Source organism: Vespa mandarinia, chromosome 9 (assembly GCF_050613455.1).
Source record: "Vespa mandarinia isolate Hongniang chromosome 9, ASM5061345v1, whole genome shotgun sequence".
Classification (NCBI taxonomy): Eukaryota; Metazoa; Arthropoda; class Insecta; order Hymenoptera; family Vespidae; genus Vespa; species Vespa mandarinia.
The window spans coordinates 2,602,501-2,617,500 of NC_140818.1; the positions used below are offsets into that span (position 1 = coordinate 2,602,501).

A 15,000-nucleotide genomic window follows, 5' to 3' on the forward strand; every position below is an offset into this window, starting at 1 on the left:
AAATTGTTTTAAAATAATTAATAAAAAAAATAAATTATGTGAAAATTATATTCAAATAAAAATTATTGAATTAAAATTGAATAAAATTTGTTAATGATACAAACTAAAAATTAAAAAAAATTAGAACCAAAACAATTCTATTACAAAAAAAAAAATAAAAAGAAATAAATAAATTCTATAACAGAATTTTTTTGATATATCATATATTATAGAAATTATCTTTTAAGAAAGAAAAAATAAAAAAAAGATAAAAAAAATACAATTTTATTTCTAAAATAATTTAAGTGAACCAAATTTATCAGTAGATTGTTCGATCAATAAAATTCAATATTTATCGAAAATCGATATACGTATTTCAAAAAATATATTCATTAGGATCGAAAGATGACCAATGTTTTTGGTAATGTACGATGACGATCTATAATTCTATACAAACGTACATACATACATACATACATATACATGTATCCATATATAAATAAATAAATATGTCATACGTATATACATACGTGTGCAATATTAGCGCGGAAATTGAATTACCTTTGTGCGACTGTTGCACCGATGAAAGACGTATAAAGCCAAGTTGGCATCTTAATAAGCTTCCAATTAAATACAGCTGCGAATTACTATTTCTTTCGCGAGAAAGGTTAGACACATTCGTGTGTTATTAGTTAGAAAAAAAAACAATAGTAATAATTCTTTCGTTTCTAATTAAGTAAAAAAATAAAACAAGAAAATAAAAATTTTCTTATATAGTCGGTTCGCTTTAACGTTATTCTTTTTTTTTTTCTTTTCAAAATATCACAAAACGACTGTAATATTTCTTTCGTTACTCATTTGAATTGTTTGTTTTTTATTGGTCGTCCGCCTTAATGTTTTTTTCTCTTTTAAAATTATCATAAAATATATTTTTGATCCTTTTTATTACAAATGTATAGTTGATATATATATATATAGTAGAAACGGAACGCAACGCGTTTTTATTCAAATCTCGTCAATGCGATCGGTATTGTCATTCGAACAGTGGCGAATTCATGAATATGCGCGTTTTCGTTTCCTGTGAAAGATTTACGGGTATTGTATGAGTAAGAGAAAGAGAAATAGGAAGAGAGAGAGAGAGAGAGAGAGAGAGAGAGAGAGAGAGAGAGAGAGAGAGAGAGAGAGAGAGAGAGAGAGAGAGAGAGAGCAAGCGAGCGCAACGGAGCGAGGATTACTCGCTTCCTCCTACATTCAATGAAAAATGTCGGAAATGTGTTTGCGTGCCATTCAATGGAGATAATCACGGTGTGCCGTTCTTTTTGATTTGATATTCTACTACCGCGATTTTTTAACTTTCGATGTAATTGTCTACATGTAAATACATACGTGACATATATATATAACATATATACAATATATTATATTATATACTATATATATATAAATATTTATATATATATAATATATTATATATATATATATATAAATTATACATGCATTATCAAATTAAAAAATATGATAAAAACAAGTGAAAATTACTTAAGACAATAAAAAATATTAATTACACGTTCTCTTGTTACTTTTCTATAAGAGAGTTTATTTTATTTTAGGAGCTAAAAGAGACAGATAGAAAGAGAAAAAGAGAAAGAAAGGAAATGGAGAAATGATACTGTCCTTGTCAGTTTGATAGTATTTCCCAGAGGGGGAGAGAAAGAAAGAGAGAGAGAGAGAGAGAGAGAGAGAGAAAAGAGAAAGCACAAGAGGGAAACGTAATTTCGGTTCTAGTTGTGTCTGAAGGCGATGTCACCGTACCGTTTGTCTTGTCTTCAGGATGACTCCTTGAAGACTGTTGAAGATGTGCAGGCCAGGCAGCCGTGAGCTTAGAGAGAGGAAGGCCTCTCTTCTATGTGCTACGTCCCGGTAGATGAAAGGCTCTCGTAACTATCAAAGGGAAAGGGAAGAGATAAAGGCTGTACCAGTAGACAATGGCCCTGAGCCTTCTACGTTTACAGCTCGTTCTAGACGGTTTCTAACTACTACTGCTACTACTACTAAACTACTATTATACTACTACTATTTTATACATATTTTCTAACCAGCCTTCTCTTTCTATGAGAAACTATATATACATATTATATAATATTGTATATATATATATATATTATTATATTATATATATAATATATTGTATATATTGGTACATATAGTATACTAATATATATATATATTATACTTACTTTTTTATACTATATATATGTATATATATATATATTGTGTATGTGTAGGATATATATTCTATAAGTATATATATATAAGAATATATATATATTTTTCCTCCTTTAAGCTTCGTAAAAAGAAAAAAAAAAAAGAAAAAACTGGAAAAAACAGAAAGGAAATAACTCGACTCCTCGAACATGATTCTACTTCGAAGATTTTAATACAAAAAGACTTGTTTAAAATCATAGTAGATAGTGATTAATATCGTATGACTTTGGAATAGAATCGTTGGATAAATTCAACAATACATGTTACACAAAAACGTTATCGCCTTCTATTATTATTATACTTTTCTCTATGTTTCAACCTTGAAATTACGAGCACCAGTTACATTAAACCGAGCATCCTGTAAATGGCCTTCGTCTATGGCCTCTCTCTCTCTCTCTGTCTTTCCGTACACGCACATACATGTACACACATACGGTAAGCTAAAAATTATTAGATAATTTTAAAAATCAATTATTTTTTCGTAAACTTTGTAGTCATATTTTATTTTCAGATAATAAAACTACAAGTCTTATTACGAAAGCCTAAAAAAGTCATTAAAGAGATTAAATTAATTTTTAATTTTAAGATCACCTAGTAACTTTTGGTCCACTTAAAAATTTTCAGTCCAACCGTGTATAAGTATATATATATGTGCGTATGTGTATACATATATATATATATATATATATTGGCAAATTGCCATACGAATATTTTCTAGGTCTTGTACGATGTTATTCAAGTCAAATTCAAGTAGACTCAAGCATGTAACTATGCTGTCGTCACTATTATTATTACTAATATACCAAAACTGTTATACTACTACTGTAAAGAAAAGGTTAAGTAAACAAACTTTACAACTATTTGTGAAAACATGCTAAAAAGTTTTGGATTACATACAAATCTAATCCTTGTAAAAATTATATTAACTTTCTTTTTTATATATGTATATATATATATATATGTATATATCTAATCATCATATGTGTATAAATACATATAAAGAATACAAAAAGTAAAATTTCATTAATAAAATATAATTCCTATTGTATTCATCTATTAATATTATTAATTTCTTACAATCATTTTTTGATATACATACATACGTACATAACACACATACGTAAATATATGCACATAATCTTTCTTGACACGAATGATATCACGACGACGACACAACAACGTTCGAAACGTTACAATCAAAATCTAAACTATCATTGACGTCAAAGTGAATGACGTAAAGAAAACTTTACCTTCTTCGTAATCTACTAGTTACTGGTAATATGACTAACCAAAGCTTTTCTTATCCTTCTTTTGCTATAGTAATCAAAAAATCACGACTTCCCGAATGATTATGATTGTTCTAGTTATGTATAAAATAAAAAAATAAAAAAAATAAAAAAGAAAATTAAAAAGCTAAAATAGCACGATAAATAAGAAGAAAATTCGATTGAATTTGAATATTATCATTACTTGACATTTAGTAGTTTTTCAAGCAATATTAGAGTAAGTACCAGAAATTCCATAGTCTATTAAATAGTATTAATTTCAAAGATAAACCTGATCTAAAATATGTTACGACTATTCAAAAATCTAATATTTTTCTTCTCAAAATTAAAATCAATTCAAATCTTATCGAGTAGTTAATTACTGATGCATATCTCGATTAAACTTTACAAGATACTAAACGTTACATAAATACTTGAGTCACATAATAACAAGATATCTTTTCAAACATGTCGATCAAATTAAAAAATAAAAAAATAAAGGAAAAGTAGATTTATCTATCGATAAAGAAAATCACTCTGAGTCGATAATACAGTTTCTTTAGTTTGTACTGCCACCATGCGACTGTTTTAATCGATCGGTCGGTAAGTTAGAGAATGACAAAAAAACGAGTTTAATAATAATAGTAATAATCTATCTGTTTCGTGAGAAAATAAACACGTTTGGTGGTAGTGTTTACGGAAGATTGTAACAGCTGTATTTATATATATGCGTTTAGTGAGAGAAAAGTGGAACGCAGAGAGAGGGGAGCGACTGAGAATGGGATGATCCCGAGAGCGCGAGCGACATAATTGGCCATGAAAAAAAAAAAAAAAAGAAAAAATTCGATTCACCTAGGACATTCGTTATTGAAATTCTGTTGGTCTTTTAATCATCTTTTTTAATCATAAAAAAAATGTTGTTTATTCATTCATATACATATTTTTTTTTTAAATGTATGATTTTCTTGAGCAATAACTTCCTTGATTATCTTGATACATGTATCAGTTTATGCTATCACTATGACGACTCCATAAATAACGGTATAACAAATAAGAGCTCGCGCGTTGAACTAAAAAAAAATAAAAAAAAAAGAGAAAACAATCTAATTACATAAGGAATATGTAAAAAAAATTGTAAAATTTACTTGTAAAAGTTTCTTCGTGAAAAAAAAAGAAAAAGAAAAAAAAAAGAAAAAAGCAAAAAAGAGAGAAAAGAAGAATTTTTATTTCCCACAAAGAGATACTTATTATTTCGTACCTGCAGTAAGAATATCTTCACGAAGAGAGAAGAGGAGCATTCTTCCGTGTTCTAAACACCTGCGAGGGGGGAAGAATACAAGGGACAGGATAAGGCAGGTGCGATGCTAAATAAAATACGGTTCGATATATGTACATACATAGCCAACGTGTCGAGTGATCTCTTTCTACCCATATCACACATATTCGTGTCAAACCATCTAGAATATTTAAATGATTAGTCAATTATTATATTGGAACGTTGTGTAATCATTTTAATATATCGAATTGATTCAAGATTCAAGATAATATATAAATTTTGTTTCGAATAGCATTATGATTGAATTATTTCAAGAGGAGTTAGGAGAAATTTGTCGCACGACGACCTGATCTATTATGGTTTCGTTTGACATGCTAACATTTTGTGGCAAGCTCGTTTCCATAGTCTCTCAGTATAGTCAGAGAGGTTTCATTTAATTTTCAAATACAAATAATACTATTTGGAATAAACTAAACTCGTCTACATCTATAAACATATACATATCTATTTGTGTATATATACATATATACACACATATATATTTTTATGTATATTTTGTTGTACCGATAATAAGAATGGCCATAAAAATTGTGTTCATAGATTCAAACTAAATAAATATTGTATATTTATTATATTCTCGTTATATAAGTAAAGAAGAAAAATGAATAAATAAATAAATTAAATATATTTCTAAGAAAAAAAAGAAATAAATAAAGAAAATATATTTCTAATATATCGTTTTCGAGTTTCGATTCATCATGGCGTCGTTTCGACGAATTCGTTTCGGAAAATAAAATGTCTAACCAATATCCTCCCTGTTATGCGTCAACGATGATGATGATGGCGACGATGAGAACAAGGAGAACGACGAGAAGTCAGACGTTCGAAACGATTTTCTTAGAGAACGTTTCCTGGGTAACTCGTGCGTCATCCTTTATCGTTCTCGAAAAGAACACACACACGTCAGCTGGTGGTGCCTGATGTGCTTCGAGGGACACGACATAACCTCTTGTGTTTCCCTCTATATCCCGCTAGAGTGTGCCCTCGGTGTTCTGAGCCTCGCTCGAGGCCGAAACCGATGGATTTGATGACGTAAGCGTACATAAACCACCATAAAGGCTCAGTGCTGCTCTGCTTCATTAGCGTAAACCGCGAAACTTTGCTAAGTCTTTTCCTCATTGCCGTCGTTATTTTTGTCGTTAGAGAATGATTCAATACTTTAGTGATGATAGTACAGGAAAAGCATTTGAACGTTTTCTCCTATAAATTTCATTTGAGAATCACTGCATTTTACGTATACATATATATATATATATATATATATATATACATGTTTTGTATGTATACATATATATATATAAATAATTTTTAACTTTCTAATTTAAAAAATGTTTTTGTATGTTTCTAGAATTTTATACTTCAATGATTACTCTGTGATACTACACAAAGAGTATTCGATAATTTTTTCACATACATTCGTTTGAGAGTCACTGCATTTTCTCTTTTTTTTCTTTTTTTAGTTTTTTTAACTTTTTAACTAAACAATTTTTTCGTTTGTTCCTAGAATTTGTCGGTATCGTGTCATTAGAAAATGATTCAATGACCAATACGATAAGCATCCGATCGTTTTCTCATATAAATTTATTTGAGAGTCATTGCATTTTTTTTCTTTCTTTCTTTTCTTATAAAATTTTTAATTTTCTAATATTTAGACAATTCTTTGCTTTTAAGATTTTTTTTCTTTTTTCAATCTTAAATAAATTGGAATATTTTCACGCCGAGTTAACTTCGTATGTATGGTCGATGATACCTCGTTGAAAGTTCAGCCTTCGAATGGAACATTTAGCGTGGCTCGGCCAGGCGTACAGTCATGCGCGCATGCGCCTACGCGTTATCGCACGTTTAGACGATACTAAATATGTACTCCTTATGTGAGAAACGGAAAATTCAATTTTTTCCTAAGTAAGGCTTACTCACATGGGAAAAAACGTTAGGTGGAAGATTTCTTACAAAAGGTGCGAAGCTGTTTCAAGAATATTTTGATCTAACTTAGATGTTTAATTAGATATCAACTTCTGAAAATTTTTATTAACGATTTTCATATATATATATATATATATGTATGTATATGTATGAAATCATACATATATAACAACAATATTACACAAAATTTATATAAAAATTACATAAAATATTATATAAAAATTTATGTTTCGTTGTAAAATCAAACGAAGTTCTTATTTCATTTGGTTATAAAAAAAAAAAATAATAATAATAATATATATGATAAGATCAAACGAAGTTAGAAGTAGATTGTTTTTATTTTATTTTTCTTTTTACTTTTTTGGTTTATTTTTCAAGTAATTTTAATCATCCCTATCTAAAAATAAAATTGTAGAAACCGATATGATTGGCAATTCAATTGATGAATTTCTTAGTGCATGTGTCGGCAGTACACTTCCAAAGCGTCAGCGATTTGTTTTTGCCGATTCAAGAAGATTACCGTCGCGCAAAACATCATTTTATCGACTGTTAGGTGTCGCAATGGTGACATGTCGTCTACACATACATACATGCATGAATATATATATATATATGCTGTAAGATTATTTCAAGTCATTGAAATTCTTGATCAAAGAACACTTCAGTATTATTATTGATATATCCGTCGTTTCAAAATTCATCTTCGAAGTATTTTATATAATGATTTTTTTTTTTTTTATTAATGTGTTTAATAAAAATTAATAAATATCTTCACGTAAACTTAATTCGATTTTGTTGTAAACGTGAAAAGTGAGAAAATGTTAAACAATTTCAAGTATCTACTCTTATCTTATCCTCTCTCATGTAAAGAAAAATCCAAGGTTTCTGTTAAAATACAGGTCGTTTTTAACGCGCAAGATAACATTTTGCCCAGCGGAACGACCAATGATATTCTACTTGAAATCTCGGTCTGGTCTCTCTCTCTCTCTCTCTTTCTGTCTCTTTCTCTGCCTTCTCGCGGGAGAAACCAGAATCCAGAATACGAGACCGGGAACTCGATCTCGCCTGCATCTCAATTTCAGTTCTCCATCTGGTGTCACTTCCACTAACATATGACGTACGTATACGTTTACTTGTCGAAGTATGTATTTCAAAATGAACGACGTGTCAATTTTTTTCTTTCTTTTTATTTTCTTTTTTAATTTTATCGATAATATTCTTTAAAAAGGTTAATTCTTTTCTTTTCACTTTTGAATGATCAAAATTGTTGTCATTATTTTTAATGCTCGATAAGAATGATCAGAAAATTCGAGGTGCGTGTTTCGTGGAGATTTTTTTAATAAGATGGCCGACATCAAATAAAAAATTCGAAGTTTCGACGATTCAAAGTTTTTTTTCGAATAAATTTTAAGACGTTATGAATAAAATATTTAATTAAAAATTCTAGATTTATTTTGTGGATTATTGGCCAATTCATTTTTTTTTCTTTACTAGATGGTTGACATCATAAACAAATTTTACAATTCAAATTTTCTCGTCATAAAAATAAAACAAATTAACTAAAAGATTCTAATCATTGTTTTTATTTAAAAAGGATATATATATATATATATATATATGTATATATAATATATATTATTCGATAAAATTTACAGAAAGAAGAGAAAAAAAAAAGAAGAAAAAAATAGAAGAAAAAAGGAAGAAAGAAAATTAAACTCCTACGTGAGCGATTAATGCGCAAGAATTTTATATTTATAGATTATCGATTATATCCCATATCCATTCTCATACGATAAATACACTGATAATGTCTGAACATAAAAAAAATAGAAGCACTTCGTATTTTCCGTAGAATTTTTACGATTCATACGTCGTTTATTCGAAACTGTACAATGTTTTTTTTAATCAAATATTCGGAGGAGATACGAGCGACCATAATAGTATATATTTCGGATTAATCGAACCAAAGAAATTTCATTTGCAAATAGAATATTCGTCACATTTTTAAGAAGTCGATAAGAATTGGATAAAAATATCTTCTCGATGTCATTTTGTTTATAATTTTTCACATATATCTATTTGTGTGCATATATACAATTATCCTAACAGTAAAATAAATTAAAACAAAAATCACATAACTCATCATGCATACATACACATATACACATCTTACCTTAAATAATCCAATCGAACGTTCAAATTGATAAATATGAAACTTGATAATTTATAACTTAGCATGTGACATCGTCTTCGCTGGTAGAGTACCTATACACTATGCACTGGTTTTTGAATCATGCGACATAAAAGAGATGGAAAAGAGAGATTACTCTCTTTGTATTCGAAGCCGAATGGTCATCCCCGAATATTTCAGCTATTGAATTTTTGTGTATATAGTCAGGCAATCTACAAACGCGTATACATACTACATATGTATATATATATATATATATATATATATATATATACATACTACATATGTATATATATATATATATATATATATATATATATATATATTATACCTTCATATATATATGTATATGTACCAAAATTGTGTATATTGACGAGGCTATTCATCTTTTGGGTACATCGAACGTGTCCAAATATCAGCTGGCAATTAATTTTGCGTTCGTTCGATCGCACAAAACTACCACGAGCTATGCTACAAATCGCAGCTGCGCTAGGTGGTATAAAGGGACTTTTAAGGGCTTATCTGTCGGTACATCGAAATCCAGTTTTATGCCGTTTAATCATTGCTTTCGCCGGAATTTGAATCAAAGTTAGTTCACCGTTTTATTTTTTTTTCCTTTCTTTGTATCGAATTTAATTTTTTAATAATGATTCGATATATATATATACACATATATATATTGAATTTCAAGTAAACATATTAGAGAAATTAATTACAGAAGTTAGAATATTAATTACAACGATATTTGTATTATCATATATAGTGTACGAACTATTGTATACATATTTTGTATAGAATTTTTTAATTAAAGAAAAGAAAAAAGAAAAAAAAAAATAAAAGAATGAAAGGAAAACTGATGAAAAAATACATGTGTACGTTACACATTCCAGTTTCTATGAAACTTCGTTCTCCCTAACTCTGAATGTAACGTTTGAAAAGTTCGATAAATGTGACAATACCAGCCAATGCAATCTTTTCTTTCTCAACGAATCGACCTAGACCGCGAAACTAGTTACTTGTACCTTCGGCAATGAGAGAATCAAAACGTGACACGACTACGACATAACTTGCGATTACATATAGGCTTTTACATTACCATCATCGTAACCCGACCTCTTTTCCCATCTTTCATTTATCTTCTCTCTCCCACTCGTTCAATGGCACCTTTCTCTTTCGTTACGTATGTACATCAAGACATATAAATTGTTTATATAATATTAATTCGAATCTTTTGTGATATTTATATTATTTTATTATCTAAGATTATTTTAAAGATCCTTTTTTTTTTTTTAATACATTAAATATTCATTCTTTTTTTGTTATTTCCATTCAAAATTGAACGATATTTGTTATTTAAAAAAATTTTTTCAATTTAAAGACAATTGACGTGTATCTCATAAAATATATGTACATAAAAAATAGTCATGAATCTTAAAAAAAGAATCGAAAAATAAAAAAAAAGACTTTAACACTTCTACACCCTTCGAACCAAATAAACGTGTTCACAAATACATATAAAATCGTTTTATCGAATCAATCAGAAGTTATCATTTTCATTGTATGAGAATTCGTAAAAGTTAAAAAAAATAGTGCATATCTTCTCGAAGCATTAACACGTTCGAACATTTTCAAAATTCCTAATAATTCCAATCAATCCTGACCTTCAAATTCCATATTAAAAATCAAACCTCCTCTCTTTCTACTTTTCATACACCCAATACAGTAGGTACATTCAATATATGCCAGTATATACAACTCACACGTGACAGTTAGCGTTGGTATGTTTTGTTTGCGAGCTCGATAAGCTTCTTCCTGGGTCAAGGTCGTTCGATGTAATCCGCTTCAGATAACATCGTCTCTCTCTCTCTCTCTCTCTCTCTCTCTTTCTCTCTTTCTCTTTCTCTCACATACACAGACACACACTCTGTCTCTCTCGAGAAAGAGAAAGAGAGAGAAAGTGAGTGTGTATGAGAGAGAGAGAGAGAAAGCTCATTCGTTCCTTTCCCTCCATTTCCTCTACCACCTTTACTACCATCTCGTATGTGTCCCATTCACAACATGGATAGGATTCAGAGGCAGAAATGGGAAAAAGAAAGAAAGGACGAAAGAAAGAAAGAAAGAAAGAGAAAGGAAAAATAAAGAGAGAGAGAGAGAGAGAGAGAGAGAGAGAAAGAGAGGAAAAGAGAAAGAAACAAAAAGAAAGAAAAAAAGAAAGAGAAAAAGAGAAAATAATGACATGAGTCATTTCGCATCCATCAAAGCGTCAAATCTCCCACCCTTTAAGCAGTGTTCGCCATCTTGTTTATTCTGACTTCCTCTCACTTCCCCCACTTATCACAAATCGGTTCATTCTATCTATTTATCTCTCTCTCTCTCTCTCTCACTGTCTCTCTCTCCATCTTTCTCTCTTTATCTATTTATCTATTTAATGCATGTTCCATCATCGTAAGTAATCATACGTAGATACCTACATATATACAAGTATGTACATTAGATATATGTAGATATCTCTACGTATATACAAATGCGTACACACATATATACCACGCATTATATGCATATACATATACATGTACATATATATTTACATATATATTTTACATATACATATCTATAGATATATATATATATAAATATACATATCATATATACATATATGTATATGCACATCATACATATCACGTGTAAAGGAGAGCTGTTTGTACGTGCGCGCGCGCATTCGCGAACATCCTTATCAACATGTAGAGTGAAAGATAGAGATAGAGATAGATAGACAGGAGAGAGAGAGAGAGAGAGAGAGAGAGAGAGAGAGAGAGAGAGAGAGAGAGAGAGAAAGAGGGAGAGAGAGAGAGAGCAGCGCGTGTCTACGAAGGAAACCGAGCACGTGACATTTCGAGTATCTCGAATTAAACCGTAAACATTGTAGTAGTACTTGGTTGGTGACGTTGAACTGTGCAATTACACGCGGGTTTCGTCTCGACGTTGCTGTTGCCGTCGTCGTCGTCGTCGTCGTCGTGTCGTCGTCGTTGTCGACGTTGCTCGGTCAATGATCCTTGTATTTATTGGATCGTCGCTCGAGCGCGCCTCTGCATACGCGGCGCTTCCCTCTTTCTTCCTCTTCCTCGTTCTCTCTCTTTCTCTTTCTTTCTCTCTCTTTCTCTCTCTCTCTCTCTCATACTCACTCACTCATTCTTACACGGTACTCAATGTGACTGGTATACACCCTCCCTCTCTCCCTTTCCTTTCGCGTTTCTCCCACTCCAAATCTGTCGACGTCCGTCCTCCCTCGCTCTCACTCGCTCTCTCTCTCTCTCTCTCTCTCTTTTTCTCTTTCAATCTCTCGTCCATGTCGCGCGAGTTTCTCGTAGGGATATAGGTAAACGTCAGAGTGCGCACGTGCGTGAGAGACCATGTCCTACGTGTCCTCTCTCTTTCTCTCTCTCTCTCTCTCTCTTTATCTTTCGAAGGGTAGTATGGGTTGGTGGGGAGTCTGGGAGAACAGGGTGAGAGTAAGAGAGGGAAAATGGTGCTAAAACGGGGTCGAGGGAGGCAGAGGGGAACAGGACGAGGGATGAGTCGCACGTGCGAGCAAGTATTCTCTCTCTCTCTTTCTTTCTCTCTCTTTCTCTCTCTCTCTCTCTCCTTTCTCTCTTTCTCTTTCTGCGTGCGCGCGCGCGCTCGCGCTTGTGTATGTACTCGCGATTTTACCGAGATCGATCTTCTTCTTTTTTCTCTCCCTCATCTATCGCCCCTCTCTCTCACAACTTTTTCTCTTCCCCGCTCTCTCTCTCTCTCTCTCTCTCTCTTTTTTTAGTAGATGCTGTCTCTGCTACAACTATCCCGTCTATCTATCCACGTTCAACAAACCACCCTTTCCCTTTTCCCTCTCCTACTACTCACTCGTTGCTTACTCTTTCTCGTTTCTTTCTCTCTCTCTCCCTCTCTCTCTCTCTCTCTCACTCACTCTTTCTCTTTCTATCGTTTTCTTTCTATTTCTCTGTCTCTTCCTCTCTCTTTATTTCTCTATCACTCTCTCTCTCTCTCTCTCTCTCTCTCTCTCTCTCTCTCTCTCTTTTGCTTCCCCTACTACTACTACTACTACTCGTACTACTCTCTTCCTCCTCTCCCTCTTCTACATTTTCTCCTCTTCCTCCCACCAAACCAACATTATAATACTACTACTACTACTACTACTACTACTTCTACTACGAGGCTACTCCACTTTCATTCAGACGACTTCTAAAAATAAAGTCCGTGATTCACAATGCATGAATGACAATCATACGGTAAGTAAATACGGCATCGGCCGCGAGTAGTCTCCTTCCCTCTCTCTCTCTCTCTCTCTCTTTCTCTTTCTCTCTCTCACTCATTCTTTCACTCTCTCTATCTCTCTCTTTCTCTCTCTCTCTCTCTCTTTCTCTCTCTCTCTCTCTCTCTCTCTCTCTCTCTGTCTCTCTCTCTCTCTTTCAACTCTGCTCTGTCATTCATAGACCAACCGATTTGTTTACCTTCCTCATGCATACCATTACCCTTCTCAACGTTTTTATTTATCTCTTTTTATTACGTTCAACGTTCTTTTAGTGTGTATTTTCTGACTTTATGCATATCATTAAATTGGAATGGGTGTTAGAAGCCTTTAGATAATATTTTCAAATGAATTAGCATATGTAATTTATAAATAATTTATACAGAATAATTTATTTTCTTTATTTTTTTTTCCTTTTTTTTTTTTTTTTTTTAATAAAATATGTTAATAGATATTATAATGTATGATAAATGATATCTATTTGGTAATTTTTTGTTAATGCTTTTAAATGTTTTTAAATGATTTTCATAGAAATAATGTATGTAAAATACATGGATAATTTTTACAACAATTTTGATAATTTATATATGAAAGAAACGATACCTTTCAATTCTGAATAATGTATGCCATTATAGAAATATGTGTATTAGAAATTTCTTCGGAATATTTTTTAATATATAAATCTATAAAACTCATATATCATTAAAACGATAAATTTGGCTTTCGATAAAGAAAATGAATATTAGAACATATGATATTAGCTTGTAGAAATATCATTGAAAAATTATATTCAAATAAACCAATGACATTAAAAAAACACACAAATAATTTCGTGATAAATCATTATATTTTTGACGAAGCAAGTAATCGTACATTTCAATTACGCATATTACATCACTCCTAAATAATATTTTTTTAATAATACATTTTCAAATATATAATGTAGAAAACTAACAAGTCATCGTTTCATGATCAATCATTATTTTCTACTATTGATAAAGAAATGAAACCTATTGAACATACCTATTATCATTATAAGCACCGATAAAAATGGATAAACAATTTTTTTTCAGATTATTTTCAAACAAACAGCATTATAACGCGAAACTCGTCGATAAAATGTTATTACGAATGTTTTGCCTTGGATAAAATAATAGTATTAATAAAAATAAATAAATTAATAAAAAAATAAAGAGGAAGAAAAAAGAAAAATAAAAAAAAGAAAGAAAGAAAGAAAGAAAGAAAGAAAAAGGGAAAGCGAAAGATATCAATATGAATTAATTCAGACAATGAAAACGAATTTGAAATTCCCGCCTCAATGACATCGCTGGATCATCTTTCTTTCTCTCTCTCTCTTCTCTCTCTCCTCTCTCTCTCTTTCTCCCGTTTTCGTATTCGATCTTTCTCTCTTCCTTTTTCTCTTTCTCTCTCTCGTTTTCGTATTCCATCTGTCTCTTTTCTCTCTCTCTCTTCTCTCTCTCCTCTCTCTCTCTTTCTCTCGTTTTCGTATTCGATCTTTCTCTCTTCCTTTTTCTCTTTCTCTCTCTCGTTTTCGTATTCCATCTGTCTCTTTTCTCTCTCTCTCTCTCTCTCTCTCTCTCTCTCTCTCTCTCTCTTTCTTACTCTCTCTTTCTTACTCTCTCTTTCTCTTTTTCGTATTCCATCTCTCTTTCTCACTATATCCATTCGAGTATCCGTTCGTTCGTTCGTCCTATCCCGCAGAGTTTTTCACTCT

General features: G+C 31.2%; 2 long non-coding RNA genes across 4 annotated transcripts in view; both read right to left on the minus strand.

Moving 5' to 3' along the window:
* LOC146872750 (uncharacterized) overlaps positions 1 to 3,446 on the minus strand; it is a 4,204-nt gene extending 758 nt beyond the window's left edge. The window contains exons 1-2 of one of the 3 annotated variants that reach the window (XR_014982579.1): positions 3,352 to 3,446; positions 1,792 to 1,920 (exon numbers count right to left, since the gene is read on the minus strand). This is a non-coding gene — a long non-coding RNA (uncharacterized LOC146872750). Of the gene's footprint in view, positions 1 to 1,791; positions 1,921 to 3,321 lie in introns of all 3 variants that reach the window. The other 2 variants (XR_014982577.1, XR_014982578.1) reach the window with 2 other exon arrangements.
* A 1,017-nt stretch (positions 3,447 to 4,463) lies between these two features.
* On the minus strand, positions 4,464 to 5,952 carry LOC118446409 (uncharacterized). Its single transcript, XR_014982580.1, has 4 exons — positions 5,590 to 5,952; positions 4,907 to 4,966; positions 4,768 to 4,826; positions 4,464 to 4,579 (listed from the first exon to the last, which is right to left on the minus strand). It is a non-coding gene; the product is annotated as an uncharacterized LOC118446409 (long non-coding RNA).
* Between the last annotated feature and the right edge of the window lie 9,048 nt (positions 5,953 to 15,000).